The following is a 14624-nucleotide window of genomic DNA, read 5'->3' as shown; positions in this document are numbered from 1 at the left end:
CAGAGGCTGCGTTTTGGGAACTCCTACTGTGTAGAAAATGTATGGAAACTGAAATCTATGTGTATAATCAGGCTGGATGGTAAGAGAGCTCAGGAAGGATATTTGTGCCTTTCAGTGATTAAAAAAAAGATATGGCAGCATTTCTAAGAGAGGGGACTCAGAGGGATTCCTTGAGGAAATTAGACATTGTTAAGAAATGGCTCCGAGTAAATAGACCGAAACCAAGACAGAGACAGTGAGTCTGAAATGGAAAATTGTGAACCGGGGGCAAGTTATACCACCAACCTCACCGTGCTCTGCCGAGAGAGTTTCTACAGTAGCATGGAGACAAGCTTCTTACCTGAGAGCAGGAGCCCCAGGGACGGATACTCTGCCAGAGAGTTTTTGCTCATTAGTGTACATGGTGGCATTTTGATTCAAGAGATTAATCTTAAATCACGTGCAGTAGTGTCCCTATGACATCTGTGGAGGGAAGTACCGTGCCATCCTATAACCCTTCTGTCAGCCTGCTCTACTGCTCAAATGACTAGGGAACAAAATCGCTTCTTTTATTTAGTGAGCCCCCCCTACATATCCCCTATGTGTCTTCAGAAATATTTCTTCTTATTTTACTGACAAAACCCTATTGTCAGCATTGTGCTGTAATTGCAGAGTACATTGTGATCTTAGGCACGGGTCTTGCAAGCTGCCTGGGTGGGCTCTGAAACCCACACAGGGCCAACTTGATTTTGGTGGGGGTAGTCTTGTCTCATGAGCTCAGTTTTCATTTCTATTTTTCTATTTTTCTAGCTCTCATGGTTGGAATAGGGAAATTAAGAGTAGCCTCATGGATCATAAAGCAAAGGATGAACAAGAAAAGCGCTCGGGGTTGTTTCTATTTATTTTGTTATCTTAAGAACATTTAGTCAATGGGATAATTTTTCAGAGGGCTCAATCTGAGTGCCGAGGAGTGGAAAACAGTCTTCTGCCCTGACACAGATCAACAGACTTACTGTGTTCTGCCACATTTTACTGTTGTGTGAGGCAGAAAAAGCTCAGCTTGAATTTCAGGTTTTGACTGTCCTTGTGCATTCCCCTCACAAGCCAACCTCTTGGAGGCTACTGGCCTCCATCCTGGTGGAAGGATTCACTGGTTCAGCACCCAGTGCTGGTAGGAGAAAGTGTTGCACATTTTAAAAAGGGTATTTGGGAGCAGGATTGCTTGCTGACTGTAATAGTGAGAGGATGTTGCTGTTGGGTTTTTTTCTGAAGGGAGGAAATTTTAAGGCAGCTCACTAGGGTTGCTCCTTTTCACTTTCCTGATACCAAAACTGAGACACTTTTCCTCCCCAGATAATGGCACTGCCTTGGGAAAATGTTAAATCTTCTCTCAGGGTGCTGCGCTTGACTCCTACTGCAAATGCTGAAGACAGGAGTTGCATTTTCCATTCACCATCTCTACTGTTGGCCCTGCAAATTCACTCATGGCCTTGGAGGCAATGGGCTGAGGGAAACACTGACAACAGGGCTTGAGGAGGTGTGCACATTTCTGTATATCACTGGCCATGCTCTTGTATGCTGGGGTCATCCTAAATTTTTCCTCCCGGCCTTTTCTTCCTTTCTTTCTTTCTTTCTTTCTCCTCCCCTCTCAAAGACTTGCTATATAGTTTCATTTTCTCTAAGGAATTGTCCAATTCTACAGAGACTTTGCAAAGAACAGAATTTCTATAGCATGCTAATGTTTTAGGGGAAAATTCCCATGAAGATTCCTCTTCCCTCTTATTGAAAAAAAAGAGACCCAAAAAAGGATTTGTTCACATCTCTGGGTTTCTCCCGTTGCCTGTCTTTTTCTCCTAATTCTGTACCTCTGTCCTCCCCCCTTTGCTTTTTCTCATCTCGTTCATATGAGTTTGCTCCTCTTTTGTCATCTTTCCCTCTTGTATTCTGGACCAACTTCTGCAGCATAAACTCTTTCAGATGTTTGACTCCGCTACTGGGATTTCATAAAGGGACTGTGCTAGATAGTAAAGTAAAACCTATATATACTGTTTACAGAGTTGCAACCTCATTCTGTAAAGGCCTGATCCACTCCTTACCAAAGGCAAAGGAAGACTGACTTCAGAGGGGTAAGATCTGGCTATAAAATACCAAGAACTGTTCTGAGTGTGATTGGTACCGGGCACTGAAGATACTCAGGACTCACCAGATATACTCAGTGCTGGACAGAATTAGGACTTTCCTCTGTACCACTACATGAAGAGTTGTGGTGCTGTTAGATCTCGCAGCTGGCTACTGCGTAACCTCAGGGCTTGAACACCACAGCTCCCTGCCTGAATGAGACTATTTGATTCTGGAGCTCTGCTATCAAACCACAGAACAGCTGAGGCTGGAAGGCACCTCTGGAGGTCATCTGGTCCAAGCCCCCTCCTCAAGCAGGGCCACTTACAGCTGGTTGCTCAGGACCATATCCAGTTGGCTTTTGAGTATCTCCAGGTATGGAGACTCCACAACCTCCCTTGGCAACCTTTGCTAGTGTGAATCAGCTTGGGTGGAAAATCCTTTTGAAGTAACAAGTTCAAAATATCAAAGTGATACATTTTTATTACATTTTTAAAAGTCCCCCAGTCAATTTTTCCACTGCTTTTTAAACTAATGACAATAATCAACCCTGTCTTGGGGCACGTACGCAGATTCTAATTTCCTTATTTTTCATTATTCTCAGTGCTACTCACAGGACATAAAATAGAGAAGTCCTTTCAGAATCAGGTGCTAACAAAGAGCATTGCATGTGGTCCCAGTACAATACAGATGTATTACTGTTCCCATCTTACGGAAGAGGAACATCACATTCATATGTTGTCCCTTTTGGCGAAGAACTGCCAAAGACTGCATGTTGGGCTACATGGACCTTTAGCTGTAACCAGCAGAGGGTATTGCATTTATTTTGGTAAATGCTCAGCATTACTTCTTGAGGTTTGACCTCAAAAACATTCATATTTGGATGGAAAATGATGGAAAAATAGAGCTCAACTATCCTGAATGTGAAGGTAAAGCAGAGAAACTTGACCCCTAGTGCTGAGTGTTTATGTTTTCTATTGCAATACAAGACTGCTCAGGGCATTCAGCACAGTGGAGCATTAAGTCCTAGGTGCAATAAAGTTTAAACTGAAGCTAGAAAGTAAAAGTGGAAATAAAACCAGAATTGCCTAATTCTGCTAGTAGTTCAAAAGGAACAGCTAGAAGCTGCTGAGTGCTTTACATTGTTACATATTTATTAAAAATATATAAATGAAATGTAAACATTAAAAATGTAGACTAGAAAAATAGAAAACTTTCTTTGCTCCAATTGCAGGTTTTCCTAGCAGTTTCATAACAGGCTTACAGGATATTCAGTATTCAATCAGCTCAGAGTACCTCTGAGCAGAGTCTCTGGCTGAGGACACTGTTGTTTGTAAATTCAGGCCCTCCATTTTCATATGTAAATCTTTGTACTCTGTTTCACCATCCACAGAATAGTCTTAAAGTACTTTTTGATCTTTGTTGTCTTCAGCTAACGATATTAATAAACTCTCCTTGTGTTAGAATTTTTTCTTATAGAACAGAAAAGTTAAAGATGGCTATGAAGGCAAAAAAAATATCCACTTTCTGTAGAAAAATCTCCTTTTGCTTGCTTGTCCTTTTGTTTTCACTGTATTCATTGTAAATATAGTACTTTTTTAATGTATACTTATGAGGACTAATGTAAAACTGAGGACCTTATTCTTCTCCCAGTGGCAAATCATCTTCAAGTTCCAGTAAAACTAGAATGGATAGACTTTTACAGTTTGGATAGGAAAAACCAAACAACTTTCTGACAAATCACCTGGAAAACAAATCTGAAAATAATTTGGCAGAAGAGGACACCTTACAATTTTCCTGAAGGAATGTTTGCAGCTAACAATTCACCAGTTCATCGCAGTATCTCTAATGCTTGTGAAAAGCATTTCCCACACATCCTGGGGAGTTGCACCAGGCAGTTTTGGGAAGAGGGTTTTATTTGGATTTGAACTGTGAATGTGCAGCTCAGCACACCAGGTAGGCAGCACATCAGAGGCAAAGCAGCATTTTCTGTGTGATATGTAACAAGCATCATAGCTCACCTCTTCTCCTCCGTGCAGCCGGATGCAGCCGTCCTGGTACCAAGATCAGAGGAAAGCTTTATCTGGAAAGTGTCCCTTGGTTTGGCTTCTTTTTAACAGCTGGTGTTTCCAAGAACTGAGTTGAAAGGCTGAGACAGAGTTTCATTTTTAATAACTGAGCTTCAGGTTCCCTGGGGAAAAAATGTCCTCCACTGGAGACAAGAAGGTCCTGTGTCACCCAAATTCTTTACTTATTAAAGAGATAGATGAGATCCTCTTACAAAACTACAGTAAAGTCTCTCCTTAAATCTGGAGTGGTGTTTGCTGTTTCTTTCTTACAAACCCTGTTTCATTTTTATGACCCCCTCATGAAAATCCAGTGGGTCACCCACTGACAGGATTGCCAGGGCAGGAGGAGCTGCAGAGGGCAGGGAAATCAGGAGGTGACGCCTGCATCTCGGCTCTGCCAAAGGCACAGTACTACAGTGGGATCCAGTCGCTTGGTTTGTGTGTCAGGGTCTATGGGTGGACGGTACGGATAGTACTGTGGTGGAAAACATACTGAGCTCCTTCAAAAGGTGCCAGCAGGTGGCAAGTAGTATTTTTGTCCACTCTGTTAAAGGGAGGTTGTCTTCCTTCAAACTCCCATCCTCCCTCCCTGCCCAGTGCTGAGGGCGTGCAGAGGCAGAGCAGATTGACACATGTGGAAAACTCATAACAGAACATGAAACTGCTGGACCAAATTTCATTATTTGCTTCCAGTTATTTAAATGATCTGGTTTTCTGAAAAGAAAAATTGGGGTGTTTTTCACTGAAAAGGGAGCAGCCTGGAACAAAAAACCTAGCAAAGCGCAAGAGTTGTCTCATCATTAAAGGGAGACATGAACATAATGGCTTCAAAGAATTCCATGGAAAAGCAATCTGCAATTGAATAAATAGCACACTTCATTTCAAATAACTGCTTTATTGGAAAGTACCAAACCCCAAATGGCTGTCTTTTCAAATGTCCACGTGCACCCTTGGTGCAGAAGTCCCGCCTGAGCATTGCCACAGGTTTTTCAATCTTGCCCAGAACTTCTGGTTACAGGAAATCTTAGGGGGAAAAGTAAGTGGGGAAACCAAAACGGTAAGGTTGAAAGCTGATCGGGTACCCACAAACTTGGGCCAGTTAAAGCTTTTGTGAGGGTTTCAGTGAGACAGCAGGCTAACTGGCTTCAGAGGAATGGCAGGAGGAGAGGGGGGACAAGAGGGGAGAAGGGAGGGTGAACAGGGCCAGGCAGCCGGCTGAGAGCGGGGGTCCCACCTCCCGGTGGCTGTAACGCCTGTGGCACAGGGAGCTGGAAGGTGATGGACAGGCATCTATGACTCAGGGATGTGGGTTCCCCCCCCCCCCCCGGGGAAGCACCCTGCCTTCCCTGGTGCTGCACAGCCTCACGCCTGACCTGGCTCATCGTTCTCCTTCCCTGGGGGACTAACCAGAAGGATGATTTTGTAAGAAATCAACTTTCATATTCTTTTTCCCCTTTCCTTCTCTTTCGTTACAGTTTACTGCTACTTTTTCTTTCCCACATCTCTGCTTCTGTTTGCTAAGGCTGTCTCCCCTCTTGTCTTTTCTTCCTCTCATCTCCTTTGCTGCTCCACCAGTCCCTTCGCTTTCTCCACCTGGTCACATTTTTCAGTTGTCTTTCTGTCTCCTGCCAAAGGAGGGGACTGGTAACTCTGGCCCACTCAGCGCTGCTGTGGGGTGTTACTAGCTGTAGTTAGTAGCTGTAGTTGGTGCTTTCTGTTGTCAAAGCACTTTACAAATAATGTTGGTACAGTAACTGGGAGAGGCAGGCAAGCCAGTGTCCTACCTCCTTTGTTGACAAGGAAGCTGAAGTAGCTACTGCATCTGCCTGCCGAATGATTTTTGGTATCCAGTCCAAGGTGCTAGCTGGCCTCCCAAAATCACGAGGCAGGTTTGACAATTGCTATTTCTCTGTAGTTTTCCTTCAATGCCTGTTATTTCAGCATCTCACACTAGCTGATACATCTGCCCAAGGGCATTCAGTGGCAGCCCTGACAGGAGACTCCTTTACCGAGGGCTGATGGTGAAGCGAGGTTCGGAAGCAGGAGGCACTGCAATCGCCCTTCTTTCAGTCACAAGCAATGCTGTAGCTCCAAACTGCTGAGTCACAGTATTGTGTTTTGGGCTTTTTGTAAAGCACTAGACTATTTTCGAAGGGAAATCACAATGGAGGGATATGGCAGCTCCTGCGCGGGGCCCCCTCGGGACCGCCGGGTCCCTGTGGAGCGGTGCTCGCCTTTGTGTGGCGCGGGGCTCAAGGAAGCCCACACAGCCCCACGCCAGAAGAATGAGCAGCTTGCTTCAATATTTCCTTTCAATTCACTGCAGCCACTTAGGGAAGGGGTGGATTACAATATAGGAGAAAGGTTACATCTCGTGCCTTTTTGTGTATCGCTGTGCTGCGATAGCAATTTTTGAAGGGGTGTTTGCCTCCACATGCACACACAGGCTTTCTGCTATAGCAGAGAGTGTTAGGTGATTCTTTCAGAGCTCCCAATGCCCACCTGCAAACTTCTACTGAAATCAGCAGATTTCTGTATGCAAGCTCCAATCCTTATTAATTTATCTTGTTTTATAGCAGACAGCACTTTGGAAGTTTTTCTGAAGAGTAGTAAATTCAACGGTTAAGTGAAAGTACAATTAGATCTGGCGTGAGCAGAAGGCAGAATAAAGGAGTGAAAGATGGCTCAAAATGAATCTGTAGGTTCTTTTAGCCAAATCACCTTGCCTGGCAATTTTAAGCATCACCTTTCTAACTCTTTGAGAGCTGAAGAGAAAGCCTATTAAAGAAGCGAAAAAGGTTATTATGTATTATAGGAGAGGAAACTTTTCTTAATTTGAAACAGAGTTTTAGATTATATGCATATTTAGCCCAGTTTTATGCTCATGTAACACTACTAGCTTAAGGGGATTTAATATTAAGCTATGCTTACTGAAGAACAGAGGTCATGGGCTTGGGTTTTACCAATAAATTCCATGCCATAATAATGTCTATGGTCTCAGTTTATCCATTTCACAAATACTGTTTCCCCTCAACCTGTAAAGTCTTTATGTAAATAGAAGTGTTGCCTAAATTCCACCAGGATGTGAGTTTCTAAGCTTAAACAGTCTAACAGCAGCTATTGCAGCCCACCTCTATCTTCTTTTAGTGATTTTCTCTTGAAGTCTAGTGTTTTCTCCAGGGTTTCCCAGATCTAGGAGTATCCCACAAAATATTCTGCATGTATTTCATGTATTAAAATGCCAAAACAAACAAAATCCAGCCATGCTGATCCACTTGCATAGTGAATTTCTACTACTATGAAAACTTACAAAAGTAAATTTGAAGCCCTTGTGTTAAACTATTCATGAAAAGTAGATAACTAGAAGATAACCAGAAGTTAGATAACTACTAGATAAGGCAGACAACTCTGTTTTTCTGAGTAATTACTGAAGAAGTTTGACTAGGTGACCTACAGGAATAAAAATAATATCTTTGACATCAAGCACACGTACCCACATGTCAAACAAAATAAATGGAAAACAAAACAAAATACATCATGGAAAAGAGGGAATTTGAGAGGGAAAAAAAGCCATTGGAAAAATTAAACCCAAATCACTTCAACTAAAAATTGAAAAATTGGAATTTGAAAATGTCAATTAAAACCCACTTGTGGCTATTGTCGGATGACATTGTATACAAAGGGCAAAGTCTAATTTTCCTTGCATTAATTTGTTATGAACGCCTCTCTACTGTTTAGCGCTCACAGGATTGAGGGAGGGCTGTCACCAGCCCTGCACAGTGAGAAAGAGTTCTGATGTCTGATGAGCAAGCACCCTCCAGCATGAATCAGGGGGTTTGAAAGACCCCCGAGGGATGCTAAAGAAACAGACATCCATGTTCGTGGGTTGAAGGTGGATTGGCATGTGCTTGGTAGAAGTCTTCTAACTATGAGGAATATGCTTACATGAGGGATAAACAGGATTTGTAAAAACAAACATAACTACAGGCAGGCACATTAAGCCAAATGCATTCCTAGTAAACCTTGCCTGGCTTACGCTGCAGGGGTGAGTTTGGCTCAGTATGTGACCTTATCTAAGACCGGAGCTGTGACATCTAATATGTATGGATATTAACACTGTACGTACTTGAAGCCTCTCATTTATAAATGGATCGACAGATAAATTCAGTGGGGCATAGAGAAGCCAGGATTCCCTGAATTCATGCGTGTACGTGCCGTGTGGCACAACCTATACTCTCCGTCTGTGCCTATATATAGAAAGTAAATCTATGCGGCGGGGCAGTGGGGGCAGGGGAGGCTTTGGCCCTGATCCATTACACCTGGCCTTTCTCGCACACCATGAAAATTTCATGTTGTTTTCCTCCAGTGTCTCCTGCGGTCTTTGTTCCTCTCAGGCCAGTGCTGACCAGCAGCCTCCCGGCCGGGCAGGCAGTGAGCCCCGGCTGCCGCAGGCTCCCTTTTGCTGCTCTTGCAACTTCTAATGAGCCGTCAATCAACAGCCTTGTTTCTTCGAAGCTTATCTCGTGACTGCTGAGAGGGGCCAGAACTAGGGATAATGTGCAAGCTGGAAGAAAAGACACCAAGAGCATATTTAAAGTGCTTTTTTAGTTTTACAACCAAGATTTCTCTCCAAATTATTCTCACGTTCAAGCTCTCACCATAAAAAAAGTCACTCGGGATTAGAGCATATAAACAAACCGGTACTTTATTACGAAGGAAGAGCAGCAATCTCTACGCTTTATCAAAGTCATCAGATAAACAGGACAAATTACCTTGCGTCAGACTGGCTGGCAGGTCACCTCTTTTTGGCAGTAAGAAAGGAAGCTCATTTCTAGAGATGAGTCAAAAGTGGAACCACGTTGCTAACACAACAAAGCTTTGCGGGGTGGATTACAAGACGTGGTCTAGTTCTCCTTTAGGTCCCCCTCTATTGTGGTTGTAACTCAGCTTTGTTACAGACCCATGGGGAAAAGCAAAAGAGGCTGAAGGGGAGCTGCAGGTAGCCCCGAGCCTCTGAGTAAGCCAGAGTTGCTGCATGAGGCATGAGGTCCCCCAGTTTGGACCAGAGCTGCTCAAGTTAAGGTTTGCAAGGTGCTCGCTGGTGGAGCCTGGCAGCTCTTCTCTGCAAGGAGACCAGACAACTGTTTGAAGGCATCACTAAAACATCTCATCTGAACTAAGGCGGCACTGCAGACGTGCGGAGCTATTTCACTTGAAGTGCAAAGACCCGAAAAGAACTTCTTACCAATTAATTCAATTTAATAAATTCTGAAGCAAAACTCTTCTTTGTATCCTACTCGGCAATACCTTTGTAACCGTTTTGATTGCTGTCCCTGAAAGAGATGACTGAGAACTAAACTGAAGGCCTACTAATTAATGTTAACCAAGTAGCTTTGTTTTATACCTGGATGAGATGCTCATGCAGCTTTAATTTCAGAATAAAATGAGAAAAAACTCTCATATTTCAGAACAGCTGAAGAAGAAAGACAAGTGAGGTTTTTTTACAAGTTGCTGTAGCAGAATCAAGTTGTAGGGGTGTTTTTTGGGGGAGGGGAAATATTTTACTTAATATCTTAGTTTTGTGGCTTGGTTCGTGGTTGCTAGGTATTTGGTGTTGCTAGTACAGATACTTCCTCATACAACCACAGCAAAAACATACTGTTAGCAAAGCTGGTGCTGGGATTCAGCTAGAACACCAGGAGATGGCCAGAGAGGAAGTGTGAGATGGGAGCAAGGTTTTCTGATCAGATGGGTGTGCAGTACATGAACACAAAAGTGTTACAAATGAGTCTGTGCTATTTGTGTCTAACCCAAACAAGGCTGACTGGACACATAGACTTTGAAGGTCTGGAAATTTAGGAAAAGTTGTTCTAAGGGTTCCATTTTTCTTATATGTGCCATTGGTCAAAGTGCAACCTACTTACGGGTGCCCTGGAACACGGGCTTTGCACAACCTGACTGATGGTGAGGCATGACGGCTTTCACACGCTCTGCATCACTGCCAGGCTCTTCCTCCACCGTGGTTAACATACGGGCTTTGCAAGAGCTGTGAAGCAGATGTGCAGGACCAGGATTCAAGGAAGCCACTTTGTTTCTTAACATTTCCTTGGTGTGGGAGCTAACCACCAGCCATGACACACTAGAAGCCGCTGTCTCCTCTTCCAGCCTTGCTTTTAAATGAAAGTGGTTACAGCTGCTGTGTTTTGTGCTTTGCTCTGATAGTCAGGTTGGTTACAATGTCAAGCACGTGCCTTACGAGCCAGTTGCCTGTGTCCAAAGGGATGACTGCTCTTAGGAAATAACTCAGGGGACATGAACCCTCATTGTACGCAGGTACCTAACTCAAGGCCACAGGCAAACACCTAAGTGCTAGGGAAGGGCAAGGCTCCACACATGCCCCAGCCTCCCTGATTTCCTTCAGTATTCCCCGGCTCAGCACCCTTGTTGCTGTAAATCTCATTCCAGCTATCAGCTGCTCCAGGGCGTTGGTCATCTAATTGAGGCTCATGGACTCAAAAGCAAGTGCCTGTAAAGCAGCTGTAGAGACGCTTGGCAAAACCAAGCATTACTGTGTCTGGGCTTTCATGTATTACAGTGCACCTTTCTTCCAGCTTATATGTAGTAGCTGCTCTTAGACAGCACAAACAATAACTTACTACACAGAAAAAAGCCAGCCAATGCTATTAGCACTGGTATAGCTGATGCCAGTCCACCCTTTTTTATCCTACAAAGCTCTGTAGGATTTGAACACAGTTAAAAGCTGTATGATCTACTGTCTTACTGACCCTGTCTGACCTAGCAGTCTAGTGTAAAACAAACTGCACGCTCCCCCACACATGCTAGCCATGAGTAGGACAATGCAGCCTTTCCAGGTGATTCTGGCTAAATCCCTCTGCAACCCTCTCCCCACAACCTGTCTTACAGGTCATGTGGATGCAACAGTGGCAGGTCCTGACTCTTAATAATTGATTATGTACGGGCACCATAGGGGTCATTCAGCTGCTGGGCCCTGTGTGCTGTTCTAGCAGCTGTTCCCCATTTCCAGCAAAGCAAAGGAACTGTCTGTGGGCAAAGCGGGGCCCTTGGGCTGCCAGTCAGAGCACCCCTTGTATAGGTGAAACCTGAGACTTTCTGGGGCTACAATGGACAATCCCTTTCTAAATGTCATCTCTAATTAGTCCATCACATGATTCCTAGTAGTCCAGAAAGACTCTCTGTCTGACCATTTGTACATTCAGGAACCCCAGAAGTGGCCTGGCAGCAGTGCTGCACAGAGTTGGCTGCTGCTCGCTGGGTTCCAGTGCAGCGCTGCCAGTCGCTGACCTTCTCCGAGGTGTGTGAGCGCAAGAGCAAAGCGCTTCGGACAGGTCACAAGCAACCAACAGCAGCTCTAAGACCAGGCTGTGAACAGTTTGGTTTGGATTCTCAGGCTCAAGGAGAGCAAATCCTTCAGCACAAAAAGCAGCTTGATAGGTAGAGGGTCCTTCTGTTTGTAAAACAGAAAACACTGTATTTTAAACTTACAGAACATCAATGCCTCAAAGCTCAGGTGCAGGCCCCAAGGTCCCCAAAGCCTGAAGGACAGAGACCTGGAGATCTGTTGTTCTTTAATTGCCGAGCCAATTCAAATGGTGCAAGTGTCTTCTAACGTGCTTCACCAAAACTGTCTTTGGGGTTGGGGCTGATACCTTACAGGAGATTGCCTTTCAGAAGGGTAGGATCAAGAACCCACTTAGAGTAAATACATGTCAGGTCCTGAGACCTTTCTCTGTGGTCAGAGAAGACCATGTCTTATTTAAAAGAAAAGTGAGAGAACGAGTCTGTCTGAGTGGCAGGTAGCGCGCTGCAGCCCTGTGTGAATAATTGAAGTGGAATCTGGAATGCACACCGCTGCGCTGGGGACTTCTGGAGACCGCGTCTCATCGGAAGAACTGACTCTTACCGGAGAGGTAATGGAGAAGTTGCTGGCCTAAGCCTTCATAGTCTCGGCCTGAGGTGGAACAGAGATGCCAGGGTCAGAAGGGGCACCCCTTGTAGCACAAAGTATATGGGATTTGAAAACCGGGCACCGGTCCAGGGCCTAAACACGAGCTTGCAAATAGATTGTTCAGCGATGCTAAGGGCAGCCAGAAGCTTCCTCCTGGGGAAAGGATGCTAGGATTTATGAAACAGTGATGCCACAGGAGATGAGAGACTCTAGAAATCTCCTCTTACTCACTTCAGCATTGAACATCACTGAGCAGAGCTGGCTGTTGTGATGTTAGAAATACTTCCATTCTTTGGCACTGGCAGCTCTGGAAGGTACAGCCAGCCATACAGCCTCACCAGTGTCACAGTCTAGAGCTACACTGGCTGACAGTTTCTTCAAATAACTAATGACGTTGCTACTGTGCCGGCTCAGTATAAGAGGACGTTTCTTTACTCTGCCGCAGGCATTGCCTCTACGGTCTGCTGATCTCCAAGGCAGAGAGACTCGCCTCAGGAAGGAACTCCAAAAGAAGTTTGTGGTGCGCAGGGTGTCCTTCTTGTTCAAGAAAACAGTGGAAGCCTTTGTAAACACCCTCTTCTGCAAATGCTGCTCTTCTCCAGGCATGCTCAGTAGCCTAGGCTCTGGGCTGATCACAGTGCAGTTTGCCTCTCACACCCAGAGCACAATCCTGGTTACTAATTTTCAGGCACCGTGGTTGAAATGTACTGATCTCAGAATCAAAGCACAAAACTCTTCTCACATTCCTCATCATGGGAAGAGTCTCTGATCCATTGGGGGTAGAAGACCAGAAGGAAAGTAGTTCCAGGAAGGCCACGGAAACTGTATTTATATGGTTCCATGGTCCCAAATCCTCCACATGTTTTGCTAGAGGGAGTGCCAATCGTCTGTCAGAATACAAGAGGAGCAGGACAGAAGAGGAAGACGACCTGGGATGTCGCTGGATGAAAGGGCTTGTAATTCTTCTCTAATATTGCGCCTTCATGTGGGAAGATTTGATTCTTCATCTTTTCCCCACACCCCTCCCAAAAATGCTTCCAAATATCTCAGCAAAAAGTAACTCCCCTGACAGCTTCTGTGCTAGTTATGCTATAAAAGCTAGTTATGCTTTTCTAACTATTGATCAAAATTAGATGGCAAGTATTACCACTGAGATAAAGATTTAAATCCCAACAGAGCAGCACTCTTCCAAACTTATTTAATGCCAACAGGCTACTGACTACTTGTGTTTTGTGGAATCTATTCACTGAGACAAAACATATATCAAAGCCTTTCCAAGCCATAGGTTAGTTCACAAAACATTTTCAAGTTTCATCTGTTAGTAGAAGGGTACTTTGCAAACTTCCTCGCTCTCTAATCAAACATCATGGGAATTGGAATCTTCATTCTTACTGATTTTAAAAAGGGATAACATTTTTGCTAATGAATTTTTTAAGTTTCATGTGTACAAATTCACATTTTGCTACACACTCCCCTCTAAGCCCAGTTTTCCAACAGTCACTGCAGGCAGACAAAAAGAGGCAGAAATATTATACCTATAGAGACCCAGAGTGTCGCCTCTTGGGAACAGAGAAGAGTTTAGTGGGATGGGGGAAAGTGTCTTATAGCTACAATTGTAGGGGGAGAGAATGGTTTATTTAGTTGCTTCTCAATGACCTATCTTTCTTAGGTGTTTCTAGGATGCCCATCACATTAGTATCTGAGTTTCATCTTAACTGTCTGGAAGGTAGTAACAGAAAACTGCTATTTGATCTCACTCCTTTATCTAATCTCATCTATCAAGAGTATGCTCAGCAGCCTGGTATCTGAGCGCCTCAGAGAAACTACATAAAATCAACAACCTTCCTTGGCATCTCCTTTTAGTACTGGAAGAAAGCAGTGCTTGTGAACAAGGAAATCCAGATAAGTACTGTGTGATTCAGCTGTTGCACCGACAGGGAACAGGCAGAGGATTAATAGGGGGAGCAGAGCTGTTGCAGCTAAAAGAAGCTCCACTTTCTGTGGAAGTCTTCCAACAGCCACATCATAACCACTCATTAATTATAACCCAGCTGATACAGAACTCACCATGTTTGACGTTCAGCACAAATGTCTTAAGATGTTTAACAGATGGTGAAAAGTGAACTACAGGTAAAATGTTGGTCCCAGACTACTCAGATAGCAGCAGAGCCAGAGCTGCAGTCCTTGGGCCTGGATCCAGGACAATAATTTCTCTGTGCTGGACCTGAGGTAGCCTGGCAAGGAAGGGTTTTTTTTGTCCCAGTGGACTCCCTCAACCCACAGATGTACTATGGAGGACAACTGCTTGTCACCTCTTCTCATCCCCTGCCCTCCAAGCATACATTAGCGAAACCTCTACTGACTATGTTTTACCTGGGTTGCAGGACATGCCCACTCCCCAGTACCCCGCTGCACCCACTCCCTCTCACGCACCAGGGACTGGGAAGGTGGATGGAATGCACCTGGAAATC

Source organism: Falco rusticolus, chromosome 7, assembly GCF_015220075.1.
Source record: "Falco rusticolus isolate bFalRus1 chromosome 7, bFalRus1.pri, whole genome shotgun sequence".
Lineage (NCBI taxonomy): Eukaryota > Metazoa > Chordata > Aves > Falconiformes > Falconidae > Falco > Falco rusticolus.
This window is presented reverse-complemented; position numbering follows the sequence as displayed.